Below are 14,731 nucleotides of genomic sequence, written 5' to 3'. Positions count from 1 at the left end.
GAAAAACCATCCTCTAACCATGAGAATCAACCAAGGCATCAAACCATCAAATAATATCAAAGTGCACATCATGAGCTCCTCAAAAGAAATCAAATAACCATGATCCTCAACCAAGAAGATATACCACCATAACTAAATCAAAAAAAAAATCCCAGCTAATGAACATCAAGGATGTACTTGTATAACCAATCATGTCATGTCAAAATCTATGACACCATGATCACATCCATGAATCAAGCAACTAACACTCAATGTGTCCAACCTATCAGCATAAAATAGTCAACCACAATTCTCCACCATGACTATACCTAGTAACAACATCTCCCTTCTACATGAAGAAATCAGCAAATCATGTGACTTAGGGCATAGACAAACCAAATCCAAGCCACCAATCTGAATATGCATCAATAATGAAAGATCAATGGTCAAAGACAACCCATAACCAAGCTATAAATGCAACCTATAATATAGACCGCTTACAACACTGTACAACTTGTAGACCCAACAAGTCATCATGCATATCCAAATCCAAACATTGATAACCATATCATCATGAAACCAATCTGAAATATGAACTGAGTATATAATGACGTTAAATCTTAAATCTTCAATGCCATAAACTCACAAGTTACCATAGTCAAAATATATCTATAAACTATTTAGATCAATATATCACCAAATAAATTATGTCAAACCTGCACTAAATCTGAACCAATGTGTAGAGCTCTCCAAGAGCTTTCTGTTGACTACTCGAAGTCCAAAATTCGACTCCGTATGCCCAAGTTATGCCCTAATCTGTGCTCAAAATAAACAACATCCAACTTTAGGGCTCTTAAAACTTGACAAAATATCAAAATCATAGAACCAAACCTACACCATGTTGTAGTGCTCTGAATTAGCTTTCCAACGCCTATAAGAACTCTAAAATTTGATATTCTGAGAGAAAGTTATGGTCATTTTACTAAGATAATCTTTTTACCATTTTTAGTGCAATTTTTTATTTTTTATTTTTTTTCTATGATGAAAATTTTGACGGGATTAAATTTGATGGCCATCATGGACTGAAACTAAAAAAACTCTTTCATTTCCTTTGAACATGGCCAAACTAGGGCATATTATATATCAAAATTTATGGAAATGTCGACCTGGATCCAATGGCGAGGTCTATTTTTACCTAGGAGGTCATTTATGCAAGCTACCCCCGCCCCCCCCCCCCCCCCCCCCCCCGCAAAACCCTCATTTTAAATAAAACATCCAAAAAAATCCTTTTGTCCAACAATTTCACATGCCCAAATCTTTTAACATCCCATCATAACAGCAAACCCAAAACCCCCCTTTTCTTTTATCCTCTCATGCATTCCCATGGATTCAATCTAGGGTTACAATAATAAAACCATAGCTTTGATACCACTTGTAAGGAAACTTGGCAACAAAGAATATAACCATTTCCACATAACCCATAATAGATCTGAAATAATCACGGAATTAAAACCTACATGCAAGATAATAGACAACAAACCCACAAAAATTGTGACACAAGATATACCCTGGGAAACCCTCATTGAGGGAAAAACCTAGCCTCAAAAAGCATCCATCACCATGTATTATTTAGCAAAAATACCATTTCCATACAACCATGGAAGCCTTCATGGCCATAGCCATAACTGAGCAAACTATGTGAACAAGCATGAATCCACACATCCCATGCCATGCTTCCAACCTTCACAAATGCTCCCTTGGCTAATCTGTCAAGCCTTGTCCCACTCTATTCTTGCCTTTTTCTCTCTTACTCTCTCTACAACAACTACCCTTGTGGCTGCTTATATAGTAGCAAGTCCCACAAAACCACCAAGTGTTATTACATAAACCATGTGCTACCTAACCCACTGACCCCACATTTAATATTGGGCATTTAATTCTTTTCCCCAATATTAAAAAATTACATGAAATATTATCACAATGTTACAATACAACTCATCAAGAATATTTCATGGGAATCTATACATGTTGCACGTCCATCTAGGCACAACATACACAATAAATAAAATAATAAAATAACAATATTATGCAATGTGTGCAATACCCATTATCTCAACAAGGACTCTATTAGGAGATTTACAAAGATCTATTAAGAGATTACCCTGATTCAAGTTTATTAGAATTGATTTAGTACCTGACTCTTAGTTTTCTATATAAGTTGATTTCAAGTTGTCTCCTTGCTAACCAATCCTCTCCTCTAATCCGACAATATTTGTTTCCCCCTTTCCTTCACTACTATGAGTAGGTCACTTTCTTTATTAAGTGATAATAGAACCCTTCATTGACTTCTAATTTGATCTAGATCCTTCACTTTATTTTGCACATACTCATGCTCATTCTCTTGCTTTCTCTTGCGCATGCATTTTGATCTATGTTAAGATCTTTGCTATTTAAAGAGTTTCATAAAGATTTTTCTAGATCCTTCCATAATAACCTCTCCATCTAAATCATTGATTGCACAACATAGGGATATGTAATCCACATCATTTACACATAAAAATCTTTGTAACAACCTCTACAAATATTAAATACTCCTTCCATGTTGATTCAAAAATGTTTTATGTCAAAATCTATTTCATTCCTAAATTTTATGTAAATTATCATTGCTTGGTCATTATTATTTTTTGATGCTCGACATTTTTGTTGCTTAGTCTGTATTTTCTTGGCATATACTATGTAACTCAAAACTTGTATGCTTGAAGCTTTCTTATTCATTTTTTAGCTCAGTTCATATAAAAAATACTTGATGACCATACACTTACTTAACTCCTATAGACTTTGGTACATACTTTCTTATGTACATGACTTAACCTATATAGAGTAGCTTGGTCGTAGTGATGACCATTTGACTTTTCGTTGTAAATGACTAAGTGGTTGACACTAATAGACAATAATGGTTAGAGATACCAACAATATTCCCCTTTGACATTAGTGGAAAAAACACTTTGTCATATTTATATCTTTACAACACAATTTGATAATGAGGTCTCCCCCTAAGTCTTATGACTTGTGCCAATAAATAAGCAATGTAAAAATAAATAACAAATTCATTTCCCTCTTATTCAAATTTCAAATATATTTCCCCTTTGTTTCCTTTTAACAAATCCAATGTCCCCTTTCAAATCTATCCCCCTTGTTTTTTAACACTTATGTCATTGTTGTTGGGTTGAATGGGTGGAAGTAATCCATATTTTTCAATGAATTCTTTATGAACTCTAGTAATCATGGATATTGAATAATCCCATGTGATTCTCATTGCCTCCAAAATATGATTCTACAATTATAATCTTGCAACTAAATCAATTAAACTATTAGCCACTAAAAGATTGTGATCTTCTTTCATAAGATCTTGGGTTGATTTCAGTTCTCTCTGCATGACCTCTAGATGAGGTATCATCATTTCCTAAATAAAGATCAATTTGGATCTCACTCAATTGACTAAAGCTTGGTCGATGTGCCTTGAGCATTCAATAGATTATTGTAATGATCAATACTTGATATTATTGACTCTGAAATAATATTGTTGGATTTCTTCATATCAGCCTGAATTTGATTTATTTGTGCCTGAATTTGATTTATTTGATATTATTGAATCTTGGTACACGTTAATATTGCACCTTTTGTAATATTTTTATCATAACTTATATTTTCTCTTACAATTGCACTTTCTGCTTGGAAATGATTATGATGACTTTGTCCACAACCTTATTTTCAAATCTTCTTGTAGACCAATCTATTAGTTTCTCATTTGACTCCATATTACTAGCATTAGCTCAATCAACAATATTTACAAGCTAGTTGATGATTGGATTATCTTCATAAAAAATTTGAATATCAAAAGCATCAGCCAAAATATGCTTTACATCATATAATACATGCTTATTCTTAACCTCTTTTCTTAACTCTTCTTGTCTTTTCTTCTTTTCCAAAACCTCTTGTAGCAAAATTATTTTCTCCAAGGTGAGATTTTCTAGGTCTAATTGTGGCATCTCAATTATTTCATCTAGACTAACTTCAATATTAGTTGAAGCATCTTTTATTGAACTCCTTTTTCTTGGTGAAGGAGTGTTGTTTTTATTAAGTAAAACAAGTTTTATAGGGATCTTGAAACCCAAAAGTTTACATCAAAACAAAAAGAAAATTAAAAAGTCCAGCTAACAAGAGACTACTGCTAAAAGCCAAAAACTGACAAAAGGCCTGAGGCTAGGAGACAAAGGCCAGAAACCAAAACAAAGAACAAAACCAAAAGTGAAGCAGACTATTGGTTGTCCTTCTCTAGGTCCTATAGAGTTTTTGTAGCTTTATTGTCCTTCTAGCTATCCGCTCCTTCCTGGTTCTTGTTCTGGGTCTCCACCTAGTCCACCTTTTTCACCTACTCCCTGGCTTCAGTCTGAGAAAACTCCACCTGCCCAAAATCCATCCTAGTTCACTGTGCAATGTCCCTACCTAAGCTAGCTCTCATTAGAGAGTCACCCAAGTTGAAAATATTCTCATTCAAAGTGTGTAGGGTGTCCATAATTTGTTTAGTCAACACTTGGTGTATGGATTCAAACTTCTGGACTTCTTGTTCAATCAAGGAGAGTTTTTCCTCTTGTCTATCCCTGGTGTCCTGGCTGCCATGGATGTTTTGGTTACCAACTTGGGTAGTATTCTTTCCTGTAGTCTCCTGAACCTTGTAGGTATTCTGACTGGTATCCTGGTTTTTCTTTTCCTCAAGGGCCTCAATTTCCTAAAATAGCCATTTGATAGAATTAAAATTGTCTACCAAGAAATTCTTTGCATTATTCAAAATTTTGAACCCAATTTCTCACTTGTTCTCAGAGATGACCAACATAGCAAGGTCAACTAAAAATTTAGTGGGTTCTACCGTCAAGGTCCTCCAACACTTGGATGTTCACCAGTTCTCTGACAATACTTAGCCTAGTTGTGTCCATGTTGAAATTTCTCCAAGCCCTCCTCCTATTCTTTCTTACCACCTCCCCACTTCTTTCCACCATAATTTCATTCATCTCCTCAGATGGGGATATGGGTGAGATAGGGCCATGGGTTTTGGGAATCTAGGCTTCTTCTTGAATTAGTGTCTAGTCTTCCTTTCTTTTCCTGGGGTTACATGGAGGGGAAATAGGGGTAGCCTTCTCCTTGTCGCTAACCCTCCCCTTCTCCTCCTCACTCACATTTTCTTTCCCCAGATCTTTGTCCTCTTCCTCTGAATCAGTTTCTATCTCCTCCTCTTCCCACTATCAATTTTCTCCTCCTAAGGCTTAGACTTGGGGGTCGGGGGGGGAGTAGCTTCTAGGAATCCTTCTATTGGGCATCTGGGGTTGCGAGCAATAGAGGTGGCTTTGGCTTCCTCCATTTTAACAACTTGAACATCCTTCAAGTTTGAACTGGCAGTATCCTCTAATTCACTATCTAGGTCACCAAGGGATTTTCCTCTGTTTGGGTTTTCAAAAACTCATAAACCAAGAGAAGAAGGCCTTTGTGGAGGGTGGGATTAGTAATAATTTTATTGAAACCCTCAATACCCTTAGCCATGGAAGTGTAAAAATAGAAGGGAAAAGAAATTTTAACACCATGCCTAAACTGGTTTAGCAAAACAAAATAGTGTGTTCTTATCTTGTTGAACCTGGGATCAAGAGTAATGTACTCAATGAGGATTCTAAGGACATACCTCCATAATTTCTTGATGGATTAAATGTCATATTAGGTGTTGATCTTGATGAGCTTGTCTCTCTCCTCATCATCCTTGACAAATACATTTACAGCATTGGCTGACATCTTTTTGTCCCTGTAAAATTGTATGTCATCCAGCGGGATTTCTATCACCTCTGCGATTAAGCCCTCAGAGATTTGGTGGGTTACACCATCAATTTTGCCTCTCTCATTGCTCCAAGAATCCACCATGACTTTCATAACCCTAGTGTCAAAACCATGAAGCTTCTCCATGAACTTGGTCATTCCACCTTTTTTGAGCTTAAACCAAACCTTCTTCTTCTCCTTCCAACTCTCCACCTCCCCCGAAGGCTCTCTTCTAATCCTTTCACCCACCATGGTAGTCTTCTACTCAACAAACTCAAAACCACTAGCAATATTACAGAGCACAGAATTGGTTGGGATGCAAAAAATGAAAACATTTTTATGATTTTTAGTGGTTCTATTCGAGCGTGCCTTCCGTATGCGTAATTATATCTTGAAAAGGGCTCTGCATTACTTCTTATTACTCTTCTTCTAACATGTAATTTGGAAAATCTAGTCATAATTAAAAAGGAATAATATTCATGCCCTGGATTTGGTCTAGCTGGAGTAACTCTATCGCCAAAATTGGAAATTCATCACTGTTCCTCCATGTCATCACTGAGTTTCTTGTGACTGCATCATTGGTAAACTAGTCAGCAACTGGGTTGGCCTCCCTGAAAATATGGCTAATGTAAGTCTTTTTGAACTTTCCCAAGTTAGATTTGATATCCTTAATGACGTTGGTAATAGACCAAGATGGCATGGTGAGACCTTTGATACAGTTGATGATGTTTAAGGAATTGCCCTCAAGCCAAAGATGCTCAATTTTGGAAGCCAAAGCTAGTTTAACAATATGGTTGGCCACATTGGCTTCAATGAAGTGGTTAATTTGGTGACCAAGAGGGAAGGAAATAGCAAAAATTCCTCTAACTAAACTATTTCTAATAATGCCTCCACTTTGGATGGGACCAAGATTCCCCTTTGCTGCCCCATCAAAGTTAGCTTTGTGCCAGTCCTCAAGGGGAAAGGACCATCTAGCTTCTTGTCTCCTCTTGTCCATGTCTTCCTTTTTGGATTTATAGTTCCCTCCTTCCTTGATGTTTCCACTCTTGGTTATAGCATAGTTCTTCAAGATGAGACCTTCAATTTTCTCAGCAATTATAAATTATGGAGATTCCCTTTCTCTGAATATTCTATTGTTGCGCTCTTTCTATATTCCCTAGCAGAAGTGTGGGAGAATCCATAAGCTAAATAAATGTGAATTCTTTCTAGAGTGGTGGCTTCTCCATTGGCTAAAGAAGTCCTAGAAACTACTGGGGAGCACCAACTAAAACTGGGGTCCCTAGTTATGAGGTTCCACACCTTGGAAGAGAAAGGGTAGTGAATGAACAAATGATTAACCATTTCCATATCATGTTTGGAGAGGCTACATCTATTGGGAATAATTTGGCCTCTCTTGGCTAAATTATCAAGGGTTAGGATTTTTTCTTGCAGAAGAAGGCAAAAGAAAATGTTGATTTTAGGAGTGAGACCAGAAATCCATGCTTTAGCCCAAATTGGCTTCTCCATCCTATCCCATATGGAGAAATATCCTAAGGCAACAGAGTACTACCTATTGGATAATGTTGTCCTTGATGTCACACAAAAGTCATATCAGTCATTAGTCTCAAGTTCACTAAGCTCAGACAGTCTGCAATGCAATTTACAGTACCAACTGAGCTCACTCGATCATCAAAAGAAATGTGGAAGATAGTGTTAACCGAGCTAACTTGGTCAACGAAGGAAATGTGAAAATCTAGTATTAACCGAGATTCACTTGGCCTCCAAATTTTAGTTTCCATTGAGCTCACTCGGTCATCAATTGAATTATGAAAAAGTCAGTGTTAAATGAGCTTCACTCGATCTCCAAAGGTTAGTTTCCACCGAGCTCACTTAGTCATCAATTGAATTATGGAAAAGTCAGTGTTAATCAAGCTTCACTCAGTCTCCAAAGGTTAGTTTCCACCGAGCTCACTCGATTATCTCAAGAAACTCAGTATTTACCGAGTTCTCCTGGTGATTGATGGTTTGTCACGAAGTTCGTTGTATCAACCAAGCTCAATCAGTTAACACAAGAATTATTTTCTGAACAAAGTTCACCGTGCAGGGTCAGCCAGTATAGGGATTTTCTAATTAATTACTTTTAGCCGATTGTTATAATTTTTTATTTTAGTCAATGATTTGAGCCGACTAAGATAATCTAAAAGGTATATATGGTCATTCAAGTTATGAATTAAAATAGTGATTATGAAAAAAGTTATGAATGTGAATTATAGTATGAAGAGGCGAATGTTGAGAAAAGTCTGATGGAAGATCAGATGTGTTAAAGGAGCTACAAAGTTGTATTTGATTAGTAAGGATCCATTCAAGCATAACAGAGATCTGCTAAAAGCAAAGATAAGTTGCACATTATATCAGGTCATTTCATTGTTGCTTTCTAACCATTGTAACAGTGTATTCAAAATCTCTTAACAAAGTTGGTTTAACATCCATTTAATAAATCCTCTAACAAGGTGATAGTTTAGTTGAATTTTTCTAAAGACCTCTAGCAAGGCCACTCCTAACAGGGTGATTAAATCCTTTAACAGGGTCACACCTAACAGTATGTTTTAACTTTTAACAGGCTTGGCTCCTAATAGGGCTCACTTTAGAAGAGTGAAAAAGTTACATTGGTGATTTTTCCCATATTGGGTTTCCATGTTAAAATTTGGTGTCTCTTGTGTTATTAATTGCTAAATTACTTTGTGCATGATATTATATCAGTTCTTAATATTTATCATTTGCTGCATTATCAAGTTTCAACATTTTATTAATCAAATCAATGGTATATTCAGACATCTTAGGGACTGTGGAAAGTTTTTGGAGTAACTGATTCACCCCCTCCCCTCTCAGTTACTCTATTCTCATTTCTAACAATTGGTATCAGAGCTTTTGGTGCTTACAAGAAAAGATTTCAAGGATCTAAGCCTAAGATCAAGATGTCTTACAAAAGAGAAATTCCAAAACTCAACAGAGATAACTTCTCCGCATGGCAAGGATTGATGAGACTTCATCTGGCTACTGTTGGTGATACTGGACTAAAATACCTTGAAGAAAAATATGAAGAACCTCCTGGCACATTGTCTGTCAATGACATTGCTGAAAAGAAGACTCACAACAATATGATGATAGACATAGCATCCGCTCTCAGTTATGAAGAATTTGATGACATTAAGGACTGCACAACTGCCTTTGAGATGTGGAACAAGCTAAAATAAATCTATGGAGGAGATGATAATGTAAGAAGAGAAAAAGCAGAAAGTCTAAGAGCACAATTTGATCAAATGAGGATGAAAGAGGATGAAAACATTGCAAAATATGTTGAAAGAGTTAAAGCATGTGTGAGTGTAATCAGAGCATCTGAAGGTGATATCAAAGGAGAAATAGTTATAAGAAAAGTTCTCAAAACCTTGCTTCTTGTTTATGCAATTAGAGTTTCTGCAATTTAGGAAAGAAGGTGTGAAGAAAATCATCAGATAAATCTTGAGGCCATAGTTGGAAGACTAACTGCATTTGAACTAGATAACTTTGACAACTATGTTCCAGCCTTCAAAAACATTGAATCGGCATTTCAAGCCAAGCTCTCACTCAAAGGGAAAAACAAGAAGGAGAAGGAATCTCAGTCAGAAAGTGAAGATGAATCAAGCCAAAGTTATGACAGTGATCTCGAAGTGATTGAAGCTCTACTAGTAAGAAAATACTCTAGAAGCAGAGGAAAATACAAAGGTAAAGTCCCTCTAATCTATTTTTCTTGTGAAGAAATTGGTCATATTGCAGCAAGGTGTCCAAACAAGCAAAACAATGATGAAAAGAAAGATTAAAAATGGAATGGCAAGAAAGAATTCAAAACATCCAAGAACAAAGGTAAGAAATCATGCGTCATGGCTGAAAATTCTAAAGATTCTTATAATAGTGAGGATGGAATTGTTTATATTGTCATTAAAGATGATTCTGATAGTGATGAGGAAGATAAAATGGCACTTGTCTCTCATGTAAGTAAGAATGATACATGGATTATAGACAGTGGTTGCTCACATCATATGACTGGTGATAAAACTAAGTTTGATCAGTTTGAAGACTATGATGGTGGCAGTGTAAGGTTTGGTAATAATGAACCTTGTTTCATAAAAGGAAGAGGAAGAATCTGTCTAACCAAAGAACTTGTATGTAATAATGCCTATTGGGTTGAAGGTCTTAAACATAATTTGCTAAGTGTAGCACAGTTACTCAATACTGGATTCAAGGTGGAATTCATGCATGGAAAAGCAAGACTGTTGAATGAGCAAGGAAAGCTGATAGGATCTGGCACCCAAACTAAAGGTAACTTGTTCTATCTAGAACTTGGTGAATGCTCATGTTTTATTGCTCAAATTGAAGAAAGTTGGTTGTGGCATAAAAGGTTGTGTCATGTCAATTTTGATAACCTGGTAAAAATAAGCAAATTCAAGAAAGTAAGAGGCATTCCTAACATTAAGAAACCTGAGGTTGGACTATGCAAGAATTGTCAAATTGGTAAAATGGGAAAGACTAGTTTTAAAAGTAAGAACTATCAGTCTGAAGATATATTGGAAATTGTGCATATTGATTTATGTGGACCCATTGGAATAGAAAGCTATACTGGAGAAAAGTTTTTCATTATTTTTGTTGATGACTACTCAAGAATGATGACTGTCATGTATCTAAGGAACAAATCAGAAGCATTTGAGAAATTCAAATGGTATTTAGCAAGAGTAGAAAAAGAAACAGGAAAAAGACTAAAATGCTTAAGGTTAGATAGAGGTGGTGAATTCATCTCACATGAATTCAACAACTTCTGCATTGAAAAAGGTATTAAGAGACAAGTCTCAGCACCAGGAACTCCTGAACAAAATGGAATAGCTGAAAGAAGAAACAGATCTATCATGGATTGTGCAAGAACCTTGACGATAGAAAAGAAGATTGCTATCAAATACTGGAAGGAAGCCATCAGCACTGTAGTTCATACCATAAATGGAGTACAGTTGAAGAAGGACTCATTCAAAACTCCCTATGAATTATGGTATGGCTACAAACCCAATGTAAGTTATCTAAAAGTATTTGGAAGAAAATGTTATATTTTGAAAGAATCTAGAAAAGGAAAATTTGATGTAAAAGGTGATGAAGGAATATTTTTAGGATATTCTTGCAAAAGCAAAGCATATAGATGTTTAAATCTATCCACTCACAAAGTTATAGAAAGTGCACATGTGAAAGTTGATGAGTTTGCAGACAAATTTGAAAAAGAAAACAAAAGGGTACTTGAAGATTACAGAAGATTTGTTTACATTGAACTAGATACTATATCAAGCATATCATTCATTCAAGAATCCTCAACTCCTGAGTCATCAGTAATCGAGCTACAAAAAGTTCAAACCGAGCCTTAGCAACATTCTGACACTACCGAACAAGTATCTACCGAGTCTGAAGCACTTGAGCCAATTCTTACCGAACCAGAACAGCCTGAAATGAAATTTAAGCACAAGGAGATAGCAATGAAACACATTTAAAAGGAAAAGAACCTATATTAGCTAAATATGCCAGAAGGCATCATGCACTAGATTAGATCATTGGAGACAAGTCTGAAGGAACTTTGACAAGAAGCAAACTGAAAAATACTTGTTTACTTGCTGATTTTGAACCAAGAAGCATTAAAGATGCATTAACAAATGATAGTTGGATTGAGGCAATGAACGAGGAAATAGAATAGATAGAAAAGAACAAGACATGGACTCTAATACCTAGGCCTAAAAATAAGAATGTAATTGGAACCAAGTGGGTATTCAAAAACAAGTTGACTGAAGATGGTAAAGTATCCAGAAACAAAGCCAGATTGGTATGCAAAGGATACTCTCAAGAAGAAGGCATAGATTATGGAGAAACCTTTGCTCCTCTTGCAAGATTGGAAGGAGTCAGAACCTTACTTGCATATGCTGCTCACAAAGGATTCAGAGCTTATCAGATGGATGTCAAGTCAGCATTCCTCAATGGAATATTGGATGAAGAGGTTTACATTAAACAACCTGGAGGCTTTATTAATCCAGATAAAACGGACATGGTCTGCAAATTACACAAGGCACTGTATGGTCTGAAACAAGCCCCTAGAGCATGGTATGAAAGATTGCATAACTATCTTATTCAGATTGGTTTTTAAAGAACTAATGATAATAGTAGCTTGTATATAAAGGAAGAACCAGATAATAAGATTGTCTTGGCAGAAATATTTGTAGATGATACTGTTTTCACAGGGCATGATGATCTTTGCAAAGAATTTTCAAAACAAATTAACAAGGAATTTGAAATGTCTATGTTTGGTGAAATAAAATTCTTTTTTGGTCTTCAAATTCAACAAAATAAGAATGGCATCTACATCACTCAATCAAAATGCATCAAGGAGATATTGAAAAAGTTTGGTATGGAGGATTGTAAACCTGTTGGAACTCCAATGTGTACTGGATTGAAACTTACCAAAGATGATGAATCCAAAGAGGTAGATCAAACATTGTATAGATCTATGATTGGAAAATTGCAATATGTAGTTCATACCAGGCCAGATATTGCCCTTGCAGTTGATATTGTTGCAAGATTTTCAGCAAAGCCAAGAGAAACTCACTTGATGGCAATCAAAAGAATAATGAGATATTTGAAAGGAACTAAAGATTATGGCTTATGGTACAAATTTGGAGGTAATTTGGATTTGAAAGTGTTTACTGATGCTGATTGGGCAGGAAACCTTGATGACAAAAAAAGCACAAGTGGAGGAACATTCTTTCTTGGAAAAAGATTGGTTTCCTGGACAAGCAAAAAGTAGAATTGTACATCCCAATCTACAGCAGAGGTAGAGTATGTTGTTGTAGCAGTAAACTATTCAAATATTCTTTGGTTTAAGTAGTTGAAGATGGAAATCAAAGAACCAATTGTCATGTTCTGTGATAATACTAGTGCAATCAACATATCTAAGAATCCAGTGATGCATTCCAAGACCAAGCATATTGCAATAAAATATCATTTTGTCAGAGAGTTAGTACAAGACAAGGAGATCAGATTGGAATATGTCCATACAAAAGAACAAATTGCTGACATATTCACAAAGCCTTTACCTAAGGATACATTTTTGTATCTCAGAGGTAAGTTAGGGGTCATTCCCCTATCTAAAGTTCACTAGAAATAAGTTCTAGTAATGCATCAACACATATAGGATTGAAGATCTATCTGTTGATGCAGTTTCATCAAAAATCATTGCATATGAATTAGTACTAAAGGTACATTATAAATCACTCAACTTCTATTGTCTTTGGCATATGTTGTCAAAGAGGGAGAGATTTTACTGTCATATCCTTCTGAAATTTGTGAAGTTTTGAAAAGTTTTCCATGAAGTCCCTTAACAGAGGGAGATTATTGAAAGAGGGAGAAGTCTGTTATCTTGTTGAACTTGTTTTCAAAATTTCATTTCTGTTATGACATTTTGTGTTTCCATCAATGCCAAAGAGGGAGATTGTTGGATAATGTTGTCTTTGATGTCACACAAAAGTCATATCAGTCATTAGTCTCAAGTTCACCAAGCTCAGACAGTCTGCAATGCAATTTACAATACCAACCAAGCTCACTCAATCATCAAAAGAAATGTGGAAGACAGTGTTAATCAAGCTAACTCGATCAATGAAGGAAATGTGAAAAGCCAGTATTAACCAAGATTCACTCGGCCTCCAAAGGTTAGTTTCCACCGAGCTCACTCGGTCATCAATTGAATTATGAAAAATTCAGTGTTAACTGAGCTTCACTCAGTCTCCAAAGGTTAGTTTCCACCGAGCTCACTCAGTCATCAATTGAATTATGGAAAAGTCAGTGTTAATCGAGCTTCACTCAGTCTCCAAAGGTTAGTTTCCACTGAGCTCACTCGATTATCTCAAGAAACTTAGTATTTATCGAGTTCTCCCGATGATTGATGGTTTGTCACGAAGTTCACTGTATCAACCAAGCTCAGTCGATTAACATAGGTATTATTTTTTGAACAATGTTCACCATGCAGGGTTGGCCAGTATAGGGATTTGCTAATTAATTACTTTTAGCCGACTGTTATAATTGTTTGTTTTAGTCATTGATTTGAGTCGACTAAGATAATCTGAAAGGTATATATGGTCATTCAAGTTATGAATTAAAATAGTGATTATGAAAAAAGTTATGAATGCGAATTATAGTATGAAGAGGCGAATGTTGAGAAAAGTCTGATGGAGGATCAGATGTGTTAAAGGAGTTGCAAAGTTGTATTTGATCAGTAAGGATCTAGTCAAGCATAACATAGATCTGCTAACAGCAAAGATAAGTTGCACATTATATCAGGTCATTTCATTGTTTCTTTCTAACCATTGTAACAGTGTATTCAAAATCTCTTAACAGAGTTGGTTTAACAACCATTCAATAAATCCTCTAACAAGGTGACAGTTTAGTTGAATTGTTCTAAAGACCTCTAGCAAGGCCACTCCTAACAGGGTGATTAAATCCTTTAACAGGGTCACACCTAACAGTGTGTTTTAACCTTTAACAGGGTTGGCTCCTAACAGGGCTCACTTCAGAAGAGTGAAAAAGTTACATTGGTGGTTTTTCCCATATTGGGTTTCCACGTTAAAATTTGGTGTCTCTTGTGTTATTAATTGCTAAATTACTTTGTGCATGATATCATATCAGTTCTTAATATTTATCATTTGCTGTATTATCAAGTTTCAACATTTTATTAATCAGATCAATGGTATATTCAGACATCTTAGGGACTGTGGAAAGTTTTTGGAGTAACTGATTCACCCCCTCCCCCTCTCAGTTACTCTATTCTCATTTCCAACACTACCCACCTGAAGAATCCCCCCAA

The sequence above is a fragment of the Cupressus sempervirens genome, chromosome 2 (genome assembly GCF_028749045.1).
Source record: "Cupressus sempervirens isolate cs-2001-9-10 chromosome 2, ASM2874904v1, whole genome shotgun sequence".
NCBI classification, from domain to species: Eukaryota; Viridiplantae; Streptophyta; class Pinopsida; order Cupressales; family Cupressaceae; genus Cupressus; species Cupressus sempervirens.
This window is presented reverse-complemented; position numbering follows the sequence as displayed.